This window comes from Aythya fuligula, chromosome 3, assembly GCF_009819795.1.
Source record: "Aythya fuligula isolate bAytFul2 chromosome 3, bAytFul2.pri, whole genome shotgun sequence".
In the NCBI taxonomy this organism is placed as follows: domain Eukaryota; kingdom Metazoa; phylum Chordata; class Aves; order Anseriformes; family Anatidae; genus Aythya; species Aythya fuligula.
In genome coordinates this window covers 55,469,232-55,483,525 of record NC_045561.1, presented here as the reverse complement: position 1 = coordinate 55,483,525, position 14,294 = coordinate 55,469,232, and the positions used below count along the sequence as shown (strand labels likewise).

The following is a 14,294-nucleotide window of genomic DNA, read 5'->3' as shown; positions in this document are numbered from 1 at the left end:
AGAGAGATGCATTAGTTCATCAGTCCCTGGAAGACTTTTCCTGATGCTGTGAAGCCATCTCTCCACCCTTTTCATAGAGATGTGAAGGGGATACTGCTATATTTCAGATACTCCGAAAATTGTGCTGTACAACCTGTTTATAGATTCACAGCAGCCCCACGTAAAAATAGATGGCTTGTAACTGTCCAAGTACTGTTCATGACATTTTAACTGAGCAGAGGTAAAATGCAAGTAAAAGCATTTTCTTTCAAGCTAAGTAACGCGGTTGCAGATGTCTTTAAAATACACGAGCAAAGACGTGACAGGAAAACCACACTTAACCTACTTACACCAAGATTAAATCAGGAAGGACTCTTTCTTCCCCCTGACAGAAACTGTTTGCCAGGGCTTCACTGTCAGCATACCTTATGCCTCGAGTTGTATCCATTAGAAGAAAGCACACCTTTTGGTGACAACGCATCTACTGCACTGCATTAGAATCCCATTAGTGCTGCCCACTTGTTCTTTTTTGGCTGTCGCTAGCTCTCGTGCTGGGCATTTCTGCTGACATAGTTATTCTCTTGAATTCATGAACAGGAAGGAAAATCTCAGTGATACAGAAATGATTTAAGTATTAACAGGGGAGGAAACAATACAAAGGACCAAAATCTCCATTCAGAGAAACCTACACAGACTTTCTGAAGTTAGTATTAGTCCCACACGTGCACCCAAAATCAGGATTTGGCACATGATGATTACAACTCACCAAACACATCCCACAGTAAAATTTTGTGTCTTTTCATATCTACCACATATGGAGTCCCTTTCATAAACTTATGTAATTTTTTCACATCATGGAATTATTTTTATAATTAGAAAACAGTACAACTCTTCTACCATTATAATATTTTTCTTTATTATATGGGATTCTGCATCTTTTCCTGATTAAGAAAATAACTTGGATATAGCAACATATCAACACTTGTGTCCCGTCTCTAGAAATCTGGCTCATGGACATTGCAGTTCTTCATATGGAAGTTTTATGTGTGAATGTAAAAAGTAAAGTCAGGAGTTACATATGGAACATTTCTCCTTTTCAAAGGACTAAGCAGAGGTAAAAGAATAAGGAGCAAAATCCTAAGGGAGATGGTGAAGAATAAGTAATGCGCTCAAGGATACAGTTTCTCTAATGCGTTTACTGAGAATACTTTGTTTAGCTTCTTAATATCCTTTTAAAGCATGCGTGCACACACACAGGTACAAATATATAAACTAGGCCTGCTGCTGAAGGATACTTTATAGCATCTCTAAGGATTAAATGCCTCCCTATGCAAGCTACCTAATGCAATGTCAATTTCCAGTGATTTCAAGAGATCAGGCAAAGAGACATCTAATTGACTTCAACAATTTTTGGATCAGTTGGTTCTTATTTCGAACAACTTACACTAAGTGTTAAACTTGGACAGAATACCTAAAAAAAGTCCTGTCTTCCCATTCCTTGCACCAACCAATCAATACTCTAACCTGCTTATGATCATCTCGACATGTAGCACTATCAAATATGGTCCATATGTAAACCTAACCTATTCAAGTCTACCTTAACTTTTAAAAAAATATATCTCACAATATTCATTTAAAGCAAATCACTTTATATTCTGTGTCTTAACCCTAGAAACACAAAGACCAAAAATTCCCACGTCTTGTTCCTTAGGAAGTTTCTCTGTTCTGAAGTACGCCAGTGTCTCTCATTATCATTTTCCTAACATCGTACCACTTGATGTTGGTCTACTCTGGTCAGCAAAAGACCTATGGCAGACAGTGCAACAAGTATAGGTCTTTGCCTATCTCCAGTGCAAGGAAACGCTATGAAATAGTATTTTTTAAAAAAGATAGTAAAAAAGGTAGCCCAAATCCTAGGGAATGACACAAAATAGTATCTCAGACCAGTCTTCCATTCTGAGGGCTGCTGTGTTGTTTGGCTTTGCAAAGCACTCAGCACTTTGACTGTGATCCAGCAAAGCATTTCTGCATTTCCCATGTCTTACCACCACTGGCTTACAGGGAACTATTTGTACATGTGAAGACAAACCTACACTTCTGTGTTTTGCTGGGTCAAGTCCTAGGCACCAATCATCTTTCTGGATGCTTGTTTTGTTCTGAGAATCAGTTAAAAAAAGAGCTAAAAAAAAAATAATCTTAAAAGTGTGAGTTTTAAAAAGCCTCAAGACCCAGGAACATTCCTAAAATAATTTGCATTCCACAGCAGAGGGCAGAAACATTTCCATTTCAATGAGTCTGTGGAGAGGATTCTGGTCTACTAGCTGAAACTCAGGACTGAGCTGGCACAAAACAAACACAAAACCCACTTGTATGAAGTCATGTGAAAAAGCACTTTTCCTGTGAGACATTCTTTCTCAACACACTGGCTAAGCTATTCTCATCATTTTAGACTCAAATTCCAATCTTCCCTTTAGGAACAGGCACCCACTTTTGGCCAGGGAAGCCACTGACAGTTGGGCAGATTGATAGAGAGATTTTCCCTTCCTTGTCTGCATTCTCTTTATGCAGCCTGCCACAAAAAGTCAACAAGCCTCCTGGAGCTTAAAAAAGGTTTTACGAAAGTCTTGGCTTTAACACTATCTCCTTTCATAAGCTCACTACAAGTAAAACATATTAGAAGCTGCCAGCTTTCCAAAAATGATGAATGAAACCTACAGCAGGCCAACGAGTCAGCGGGCCCACACGTTTCCACTTACAGCCATAATCACACCTGTGACCAGAAAGGAGGTAAATGGATTTGGTAAGTACTTCAGCAACAGAAGTAAATTTCAGGAAAGCTTTAAAATAGATTTATCATCTGCAAGCCAATATTTTACCTTACACATCTTGCTTAGATTATGGTAATTTAAAATCTCCCAGCTTCAGATATTCATAAACTTTGCACATACCTACATCATCCAGATGTGTCCTATACCACTGTATTTCAATGTAGCATCGCTACTAAATTATGTAAATACTCATATACAAATTATTTGGTCAAATATCACTTTCAGAATCTTGCTCTTACTCTTAAAACAGCTTTAATTTTCAATCCTGTGAAACTCATTTCATTCAGAAATTACTAAAACTAAGGAACTTTTTATTTGAAAAAGGACTTCAGGTACAGAATATTGGTATTTATACAGGTATTTTAGATGCAGCATGCGGTCTTAATAGCGAGTCTTACAGGTCTGGAGGTTTTGTCTCTAGCTGCTTTGTAAAAGCTGGACATCCCTATATGTAACTTATGTATCGAACCACAATTAATGCTGTTCCCAAATATTCCCCACTGTTTCTTAACAGCATCTCGTCTACTACAAATGCTATATTCCCTGTTTTCAATCTAGGGACTCAAACTTAAAATAAATAAATAAAAATTGCTTGAAAGCTCTCTGTCATATCCTCACACTATTTGTTGCAACCTGCAAAACCTAAGATTTTAGCAGCAGCTGCTGGATTTGCCAGCGGCAACCTCTGCAGCAAAAAAACCTTCCTTCCTTTCACTCCAATCTGCAGGCGTGGAATGGCAAGAGTGAGATACTTCATGTAAAATGCCATCTATTGCATCCTACAATACAGATGCAAAGTGCAATTATTAAACCTAGTTTACAAAGCTGGAGTACAATAAATCATCAGGGCTTAATACTCAAGGAGTGATTTCTTTCTTTTATTTTTTCCTCATAAAGAGTATGTTCATTTTAGGGGTTCTATTTTCATAGTATGCTTGCAATGCCTGCACTGCACAACCCTAAATGCTAAAAAAAAACAAATCCTCCAAATATTGCATATGAACTTCACTAATGAAAGCTGCACAGGTTCCCAAATGTTCTTTATCTGTTTCTTTCATTTTTCATTTCATTCAGAAACCAGATGATGATCCTGAAAATCAGCAAGTTGCTGCTCACAGATTACTGCTAAATAAATGTAGATATGGGCACAAAATCACTACAATGAATCACCATTCCTATCTAGCATAATAACCTCTATCAGAGGTATAGGAAAGAGAAAAAGCTGGTCCCCACTGTCAGCTACTGATCTGTTGAGCCTCTTGTTTTCCCAGACTGACAGCTTGTAGCACAGAGTTATAATTAGACCTCTTCCTTTCAGAGGTCTGGATTGGAAGCCTTCTTAGTAACTGTATGGTACACAAACCCCCTTGGGTCCTGTGCCACTCTTTACACGTTACTCAAATAAGAAGCCAAAAAAAGAAAAGTGGCATTAAATGCTTGTTTAAAAATTTAGCCTTGTAATTTCATCCTGCAATGTAGTCCTCATGTCTTCTCTGGCAAAACTGAAACTTAAATGAAAGGAGGCCGGCTCTTGCCTAAGCAAGCTTCTTTTTTCAGTGCTGGAGTATGCAAGAGGAATTAGGAAATCAGAATAACAAGGCCAACGCTGAATAGTCTTGTAGAGGCTGGTAAAGGATGAGTTCTCAGCCACTGGCTCCACAGAATGAAGAAAACACTTAAAAATAAGTGACCATTAACTCCTATATCAATACTAAATTAGTTACATGAAATTTGGTGCACTGTGGAGGAATGCTAAGTACAGGAATACATCATTTCTTTGGTTAAAAGTTGCCCTGATGCAGAAAAGCTTGTAATGATAATCTAGAAAAAATAAATCCTGTGATCTCCAGCCTTTCATTGAAAGTTCACCAAGAGGTCATTTGTCCTTATTTCTTCACTCAGTTGCATGACCTCTTCAACTTTGACATCTGAAACATTCATTCAGCATGGTTCAGTGAGTTAATGAAAACCCAAATCCACTCAGACATTTGACATCTGCACCCCAAGTTACCAAAAGGTCATTTTAGCAATTTATAAAATCTCTGTGAACATATTCTGTGAGGTGTTCATATCGGATGAAAGGTCTGCAGGTGGAAGAACTTATGGCTATCTAAGAGTGTCCACTATCCAATACTTAGATGGTTTTAAGTGTACTATTCTTGTTGTACCAGTCTTCAACTCCACTAAAATGTTTTAAAAAACAAACAAACAAAACCAAAAAACAAACAAACAAACAAAAAACCCTACACCACAGGATTTCTGGTATTTGTTCACTGACGATAAGCAAACCAGATTCTCATGTGGAGAATCTTTACGATGTCAGTGCTCTGCAGGCACAAGCTGAAGGCAGAGTTCACATTTTTCACAAAGATAATGCTGGATGTTGCCCTGCAAGCTCCACAGATTCAAGTTTTGAAGATCACCCTTGTTGAATTAAAAGATTGAAAAATGACTATTTGTTACAATTTAAGAGTCTGAAACCAAAATATGTTATTAGACTTGTAACAGCAAGAGTAGCACCCAAATAGGTCCACAACATCTTTTGCTAACAGACTGGAATTTAGAAAAAGTCATGGTTATAACTTTAAAAATTAAATTAGTTGATTAATAAAATAATCAGTGCAAATTACAGATAATAAAGAAAATTTAGAAACTTATATAGCCCAAAGAATTAATGAATTTCATAAGAAAAAAAAATACCCTCCTAATATTTTTACAGATTAAAAAAATAAATTAAAAAAATACATGCTGCATTGTCTTCAAATATCTTGTGAACTGTTCAACTGATGTGCGTACAAAATATTTAAAATGACTTAATTTTTATACTGTTTTAAATTAGCTTAGGGAGTCGATAGTCATTTTTGTAATGTCTTATTCTAAAATTCCTTACAATTTTAATCTATTTTAAATGGTAATAAAAGATGTTATGGAAAACTTAGTAAAAGTTTGACAGATTTCTTTTAATAAAAACTAAGACCCCAAACCCCTTCTTAACTAAGTCACTTTGATGACTTCTTACATACTTGCATGCACTCTGTAACTCAGGATTTCATCTTTGTCAGGGGTCCAGAACCTAAAATTTGTTTTTCACAGAGGCCTGTAAATAGTTGCCCGTATTGGTGCTGAGGCATGTAAAGACTACACTGTTCTGAGATTCAGGCTTTAGTGCTGACAAATCACCAAAGCTTTAAGCTCAACTTTAGGAGAAAAATCAGTTACAGTCTTCTAATTTCTCATAGAATAAGATAAAGGGGGAGAAATCATTTTACTCTCCTATTTATCCTTCTTTTCTTCTTTGTCCATGTTTGACCAGGGCAGCCTCTCTTCATTTTAGTCAATAAATGCATTAAAACTATACAACATTTTTCTTAATCAAAAAGCTCCGCGTATCTTAGCAGATGCAGTGAAAAATCTGTAGAGCAAGCTCATGAATTAAAAAGGGAGATGATTCTCTCTATCACTCATGCTCAGAATATTTTAGAGAAGAACAGCATGGAAATGCACACAGGTCAAGTAAAGATGATTTCCAAGCGTGAAAATTATTCTCGTCACTGGCAGCTGTTGTGCGAGAAGTAATAAGGCCCAGAAGCCTTGCTGGGCATGAACAGTGATAAGAATATCATTAAGATCCATCTGCAACCTCCAAAATACTGAAAATTCCTCTGCAAGCTTTTGTTCTGAGCATAAGTTAAAATCCAACGCAACAAGTCTCCAAAACAGGACATTGTGAATGAAATTATAGCAGTAAAAAACTTTTCACCATCATCCCTCCTCCTACCCCTGTTGAGCTGACAGAAGGGAAAGCAGAGAGTACTTTTTAGAGGCACCAACTTTCAAGATTTTCAGATTTTAGAGTAAACTTGAGCTAGCTCTGCCTGCTTATTTACTTGTTTTGTGAGGAAAGCAGCGTTAGGTTTGTAAAAACAAATGAGTCATGTACCAGTCAGAATATTTCCAGTAAAGCTTATTTTTGTCTGAACGTGCTCAGATACTGAAACTAAAACATTTTACAGAAACATATTGGTTTCACTGACGGTGATGAAGCAGTGCTATTGGCTGTGTGATGTTTTGCTGAAATTCTTAGTTTCACCCTCCTTCATTGGGGATACAACCACCCCCACCAAGTATGGAAATCCTCACCTGGCACTGTTTTTCTTAATGTCATCAGCACCTACCCTGAGGGCTGTGAGAGAACAGCAATCCCTTTTCAGTGCTTGGCACCATCAGAACAAGGAAGGACCATTTTGGCTGCCAGGTCTACAAGAAGCAAGTGATGCATTCACCCTGGATACATCGTGTACTAGTTGTGAAACTTCTCCTCCACGGAAAGGGTTCTGAAAGAACGAGGAGGAGGAGGAGTGCTTTTATTCTACTCCATTTGGATTCATTCTGGCCAGAAACCCAAGGCTTTTCTTGGATGAGCACTGAGCACACAAAAAGGTAGTGTTTCAAAAGGCAAATCACCTGCCTCTCTTTCATTGTGAGAGGTATTGAGTCACCTATTTAATTAGTATCAGTGATCAACGATATACCTAAGAGGAGCTGAAGCAGAAAAGAGTTATGATGGATCTTAGCTCCTTGACTTGACTGCTTTAAAACATTAGTAGTATTGGGAAGGGTTTAATGCATTCTATTTACTCAACGATGCAGGTGAGCCATGACTCCCACTAACAAGGAAGAAAAAAATCAAAGGCCAGAAAGCATCCTGGGCTGCATGTGTAGAGCTTGTCACTTTCTAGAACATTAAAAAAGGCTGCCAGAGACCTCTCCGGACAGAAAGCTGAGCTGGTTGCTCAGACTAACTGAAAACTGAATTCAAGTGTAACTTCTTACATTGAAAAAAAGCAGATCTGTTTTTGTTCTGCTCTTCCATCTAAGAGTTTCACTTTTGATTCTTCAGTCCAACTTCAGTTATGTTTTAGTAACTGCTTCCTTTCAGCTAATACTTCCTTATATTTCATTAACTTTCCTTTGCTTCATGCCTACTGTCGCTTTCCAAACCTTTGTTTGTCATCACACTTTCCCCTCCTTTCACATCCACCTTGACTTTCTGCCCCCAGACTCAGCACACCACAAACAGAGATGGCTCTGGAGGTGATTCTACCTGGCACAGAAGGAACAGCCACCTCTACGGGGACAAGGCAAAATTTGAACTAGCTCAAGAATGTTTTTAACGTGGACTTCACTGGTGCCTCAGTTGTTTATTATTGCAGGGTAATATAGCACTTAGATACTTGATGTCTTTGGGTGTCAATCCCTCAAGGTACCGGCAAAACAGAATTGTAATGCTTCATAAATCTCTTGCTTATTGCTCAGCCTTGCTGCACTTTCTTCATTTTAATCTTTAAAAGAGCTGTATTGGTTCTAATGTTACCTACTTGTGTAAGATAGGATAGGATAGGACAGGACAGGACAGGACAGGACAGGACAGGACAGACAAATGCTGTTCATCTAAGGCTGCAGTGAAATAACATTCCAGCTAGACTATATGAAGAAAATATCCATGACAGTTGATGACCAAAAAAGCACGTGGGACTTATGCTGCTGCAGTTGTCTCTGAAATACATCAATGATACTCTTGCAGAAGTTACCCTTGCTTATACCTCAACAGTCCCTCAGCACCGTTCATAGTAACAGGGACTTGGAATCAAGAGACTGAGCAGAGGAACAAGGCTATGTCACAACACTCGGAGGAAATGCTGTGTATTGCCTTTGTCTGGTCTAGGCATCAAGTGGACTACAGGGATATTTCCTTGCCTATGTGCAACATAATGGAATTGCTCTATGTGCAACACAGGGGTCTGGACCAGCTTAGCCACCAGCTAAGCTACCTTACTCATGTGCACAAGTTTCCCAACAGGAGCCCAGTGCCCCACCTAAGGCAAAAAGAATACCACCAAGCCAGACAAGACGGATGTATTGCAAGAGAAGGACATTCTCCCATCATATCTCAACATACAAAAGAGACAAATTCCCTGTTCCTCCCCAGGATATACACATAAAACAGGCAATGAAGAAACATCTTGCTAGGGCAGACCCATTCCTAGCTCCCTCAAATTACAGGAGGAGGAGAAAATGACCGGGATGGGGAATTCACCCACATTACATGGAGGATGGAGTCCCAGCGGTTGGGCTGAGATGAATGTCAGCACTTACTCTCTGACCCTGTAGGTCTGTAGGTCAGGCAGAGCTGGGAGGTCATCTTCTCCAGCACTTAATCATTGGAGAGTCAGGACCAGGTGCTGTTCCTAGCAGCAGACCACAGTGATATGCCTGAGATGCTCCCTACACTTTCTTTTAGACTCTAATAGCAGCACCAAAGTTGAGATGAGCAAGATGAAATGCACACAGATCCCACGCTTCACAGCTACTCATCAAGGCTCTTGACACAGACAAGAACTAGAGTTTTCATTTATATTTGCTTAATATCTTCAAAGATTTGTTATCAACTCAAATCCCCAGACCTTTTTTCTATAGTTGAAATTGAGCCTCTCCGTAGCAAAAAAAAAAAAGATGAAAACCAAAAAATAAGTCAGATGTTGAATTACCAACTCAGCATGACTGAGCTGGGTTGTTTAAAATAATTTAAACACTTTTACAACTCACCACAAGGACTAGAAATGCATGTTCTGTAGTTCTGCATTTTATTCCCCTTGCAGTTTTTAACAGGTTTAGGCAAGGTAACACACAGTGTCAGCGAGTCCAGGAATGTCCCTTGAAAATCTCATATTATGAGTGGGAGAAAACACTGGGTGGTCATCAGTGTGATCAAGTTCCCCTTCCAAATCATTACAATTGTAAATCAATGCCTTATAAAGCAATCTGTATCATAATTGTATCATAATTCCATTTTGGAATTACAAATAGTTAATGTCATTTGGGAAGTACAGATTTCCCTGTTGCAAGTTGTTTGTGAAACAGCTTCTCCTTAAAATAGTGTTCTAGGCGCAGGAGAAAGATAAAAGCAGATCTTCCCTGTCCTCCAAGACAGAATTAGTTTACCAAGCCATCCTTGATCCTGATTTAGCACTGCAACTCATGCCATTTTACAAGGGGTGCTCAATCTGTATAGTACAGACAGAAAAATCAAGAGAAAGGAGCAAATATCAGGCACACACAGATAAGGACAAGTGGAAAGGTCTGTCTGTTTTACATCTTCATGTAGAGACATCTGTGACCCGAAACATGCTTTCAGAGTGAAATACAAACAGAGAAGAACGCATTTAAGAAAGAGAAACGTCGGCAGCAAAACAGAGCTAAAAGCAAAATATTTGATTATTCTCAGGACGTGTGTGGAGTTAAATTTTACGATCAACTTTCAGGATTTTCCCCATGCAGAATTCAAGGAGACTGACCTTCTGTCTGTCCTAAGCCTTGTCATTTCCTGCTAGTTCTCATAAAATAGCAGTATCCTTGGCAGTGTTCTGAAGAGATTTCCTACCTGTTTCCACACACACACATGGAAAAAGAACAAACAGTTTCTTCTGGGTTAAGTGACAATTAAATGGTGTGGTCAGTTGTATGGTGGCATGTGCTTAAGTAGGTGTGTGACCGCTGTTCCCTTGGCATTTGGAGCAGTCTCATTTGATTCATGCTTATCTTAGAAAGCAGGAACATCTTAAAATAAAAACTCGGTGGAGCCAGTAGGGAACTAGCTGGCAATGCATGCTTTAAATACGCTCTGGTTCTGCAAACATCTTGTGAGCAGGGTTACTCTTAGTGAAGAGGACTATTCATGTCCATAAAGTTAGGTGTAACGTCAAGTGCTCAAGCAAATGAAACATATAAAACACCAGCACAGGCAGCCTCAAGTGCAGCGCGTGTATTCACTTGTGGGAGGGGTGGAGGTTGATGGGCTTGGTTTTTAATAATCAGCCAAGAAATTAAGTGCTTGAGGGAAAGAGCAGAAGGGGCAGAGGCCCAGGTCCCAGCCCCTGAAACACACTGCAGAATAAGCGTGTCGTGACAGTCAGGGGGGAATTATCTCGTGCTGCTTCCTTGCTGCTCCATCCTGACAAAGGGGCAGGCAGGGAAAGAAGAAACGTGTGTGCTTACAGATCCTCACAACAAGGAGATCCTCACTGCAGAGCGGATTATTGAACTGAGAGGAAACAGAAGTTGCTGCCTTTAGTTAGGGAGCATCAATCTGTGACCTGCTGGTTTATGTTACTGCAAAATGAATGCTAAACAAGTGTCTATGTTAAAAAACAGAAAGTCTACCTAGAAGCAATGCACTCAAAGCAATTTAACTCTTCATATTTTAAAAACAGAGGAATTTTAATTTATCTTGAAGAAGCCAATCTGAGGCTTCAACCTGGTTAAACTTGGAGGTGTAAGCATATTATTTAATAGCCCCTTCCGCCTTCAAGAAATAATTATCTTGTTATGCTTATGTGCTTTCCTGCACAGAACTCTCCAAACCTCCCACTGCTGTTCTCACTGTGACGTGTAGGGCCACAGAAACCGGTAGTTTTTCTGATCTTGTTTCTTGTTTTCATTCCCATTCAACCCATATTCTACCTCTTACGTAAATAATCAGTATTTACCATAAATTCTGAATGACCAGGTCCTGTTCAAATGTCAGAGATGCACCAAGCAAAAATTGAGAACCCTGTGACAGTCGGCCTCTTACGCAGTTTATTACTGCTCCAGGATCTATACGAGCTCCCATTAGGTTTGCAAATGAGATTTTGACTGCTTTGACTTACAATGCAGGACAAGTAAGTGCACACTAATGGCGGAAAATATACCAAATGCATAGCTGCACCACGGCAGCAAATGCACGCAATATCAAATAATAATCACACAATTTGTCACTGACCCTGTCACTGTATCCGTACTTCTGTCCAGAGGAATTGCTCATGTTGCATGCAGAGCCACCTGCCTGGCACAGCCCCGTTTTGGGTTTTACAGTGCTACAGCTGGGCATGCACGGGGGTGGAGCGGTGCTTGATGCACAGCTTTTCCAAAGCCCTCGCTGGGATGGGAAGGACCAGTGAATGGGAATTCCCAAAGACAACACTTGTATTTCTCTCCAGTGAAGGGTCAGGGCACAACGAAGGTGCTGCACACGTGGGTCAGTACAACACAGTGGGCACTGCAAGAAAACGAGATATTGGTGTCTTGCAGGAGAAGTATGCCATGCCCAACGTGAGGGAGGAGAAGAGGTGCGTGCCCTCTCCTAGTGCTGCAGTCAACCTGCCCCCTGGACAGCGGTCAGCCCCCCAGAGAAATCACCTGAGGGTCAGGGCAGGTGTTGAGGGAAGAGGAAGCAAGACCTCTTCTTTGAAACCCTACTGGCCTCTGATCCAAAACCTTTAGGGAGTATCACGATACCACTTCATGCCAACAATGTCAAACAGTGCCACTTCTCCCAAGGGCTCCAGCACACAGAAATTAAGAGAAGTTGCCAAATCCTTGCAGCACCACTTGTCGCTTTGCGTCGCCGCACGTGATTAGGCATCTGAGACTGGAAACACATCTTCTGCCAGCCACTGGTAGAACAGAGATTCAGGTCCCACAGGCTGATGGCAGTTCTGTGACTGCAGCGCTGGGAGACTTGAGTGCTCTACAGATTTGGAGCTTCTTCCTTCCTCATTCTGCCAGAGCTGGATTTGCTAATCTTTTGGCAGTAACACCATGCACATCCTCTCCTGGCACTTTTCGGAAAGAGGATGTAGGTGGTATTTGTATTTATTACTGAAGACACTGGTCATCAAGGTGATACATATAGACATGTATATATACAATATATACACGTGTATCATGTACCCAAAGCATAACTTGGATTTTGTCCTTCATACATCTAAAGATATCAGCTGCAGGTGGAAGATCATATTTAAGGTCACGTTTTATAGACAGATACAACTTTGTGCTCTCATCAAATAATTAAAATGTCTGCTACAAAGGTGGTTAGCCTCTTGCAAGGAGATCCATGCACGTTATGCTCAGGTCAAACACGGGAAGCAGCCCCTGGGGAAGCGTTTTGGCTGTCCTGCACTCACCTGTCCACCACAAACCCAAACTGTCATTTGGTTGCGCGACGCAGACTTGTCACAGAGCAACGAGAACAAAACAAAACTGAAAGTTAAAAATTAACAAACTTAGACCCTTCAAAAACAAAAAACAAAAACAACCAAACGACCCGTCCGGTGCGGCAAATCCCTCCTCCCCCCTTCGGAAAGCAATCGGGTCTCCCCCGGGGGCCGGCGGCGGCGAGGGATGGGGACCGAGGCGAGCCGGCAGCAGCTCGGGGGGCAGGGGCTGAGCCCGCGGCTGCCCCCGGTACCGACCCCAGCCCCCGGGCAGCTCCGTGCCGCAGGGCAGCCCGCACCGGGGAAGGCACCGAGAGCTGCCCCCACCCGCTACACCCGGCGTGGGGCAGAGGCAGCCGAAGGGGAGAAGAGTTTAAAAAAAAAAAGCAAACAAAAAAACAGCAAAAAGCACAAAACCACGCAACCCGACGGCGGGCTCCCGTGGCGTTATGGCCTCCCCGCGGCCGTGCAGGTGCTCAGGGCCGGTGCTCGCCCCCGGCCCTCCGCCCCTCCCGGCCCCTCCCGGCCCCTCCTGGCCCGGCCGCCCCTCACCTCATGGCCCGGCTCTGCGGGCGCCGCCCGCTGCCCCAGCACCGGGCCGGGGAGCGCAGCGGCGGCTCCGGCTCCGGCTCCGGCTCCAGGGGAGGCTCCGGGGCTCGTCCCGGCCCCCGGGAGACGCCTGGCGGCGGGGCGGCGGCGGAGGGGCCGGGACGGGGGGGAGCGGAGGGGGCCGGGCGGGACAAGGCGCCTGCCCCCTTCTCCTCCCCCCTCGCCTCTCCCCTCCTCCCGGGGGGGGGGGGGGGGGTTGCTGGGCCCTGCTCAGTTTGGAAAGTTTTGGGATTTATTTATTTATTTATTTATTTATTTATTTAATAAGTAGAAATATCGCAGGTTTACGGCCGCGGGGATTGTAGTGAGCTACAGTGAGCTGTCGGGCCATATCTACCTTCTGCCTTGTACCAGTGGAGCTACCCCGGCAGTGAGAAACTGCACTGGATCACAGGATCTCAAGGCACCAAGCACTGTCACAGAGGTGTAAAGGTGTCTCCTGCAGGGCAGGACAGGAATCACAGCCAGTGCTGTCCGTTGCTGCTTGCTGCTCTTAGAGCAATGCAGCTCCTGCGGGCCCCCAAGGCTGTGGCCATTAAGGATGGATAAGGCGAGATTTGTATTTAGCACGTGTATATTAGCAAGCGTTTTCATGGTGTATTTTCCTTATCCGTTCTCTCCTCACCTCTTTGAAACCTGTGGGTTCTGTCAGCAGCAAGCCAGCCATGAATTTTGGGCTTGAGACTGCTCCCAGCCTGTCACTGTGCTACAGAGAAATGGACAGTCTGCTTCGGTCCGTCGGCATCAAGAGGATTTCAAGAGGATTTCCAAACGGAATCAGAAACAAGCAATCTCAATGTCTTCCCTACTTCTCAAACAATTGCTGAAGTAAACATGAAGCTAA

At 42.1% G+C, this 14,294-nt stretch overlaps 1 protein-coding gene across 1 annotated transcript in view; it reads right to left on the bottom strand.

Moving 5' to 3' along the window:
- Positions 1–12,850, bottom strand: part of PLAGL1 (PLAG1 like zinc finger 1) — a 44,715-nt gene extending 31,865 nt beyond the window's left edge. Inside the window, exon 1 of the mRNA XM_032185702.1 lies at positions 12,812–12,850. The gene's annotated coding sequence lies outside the window, so the exon portion shown is untranslated. The remainder of the gene's footprint in view (positions 1–12,811) is intronic.
- Positions 12,851–14,294: the final 1,444 nt, after the last annotated feature.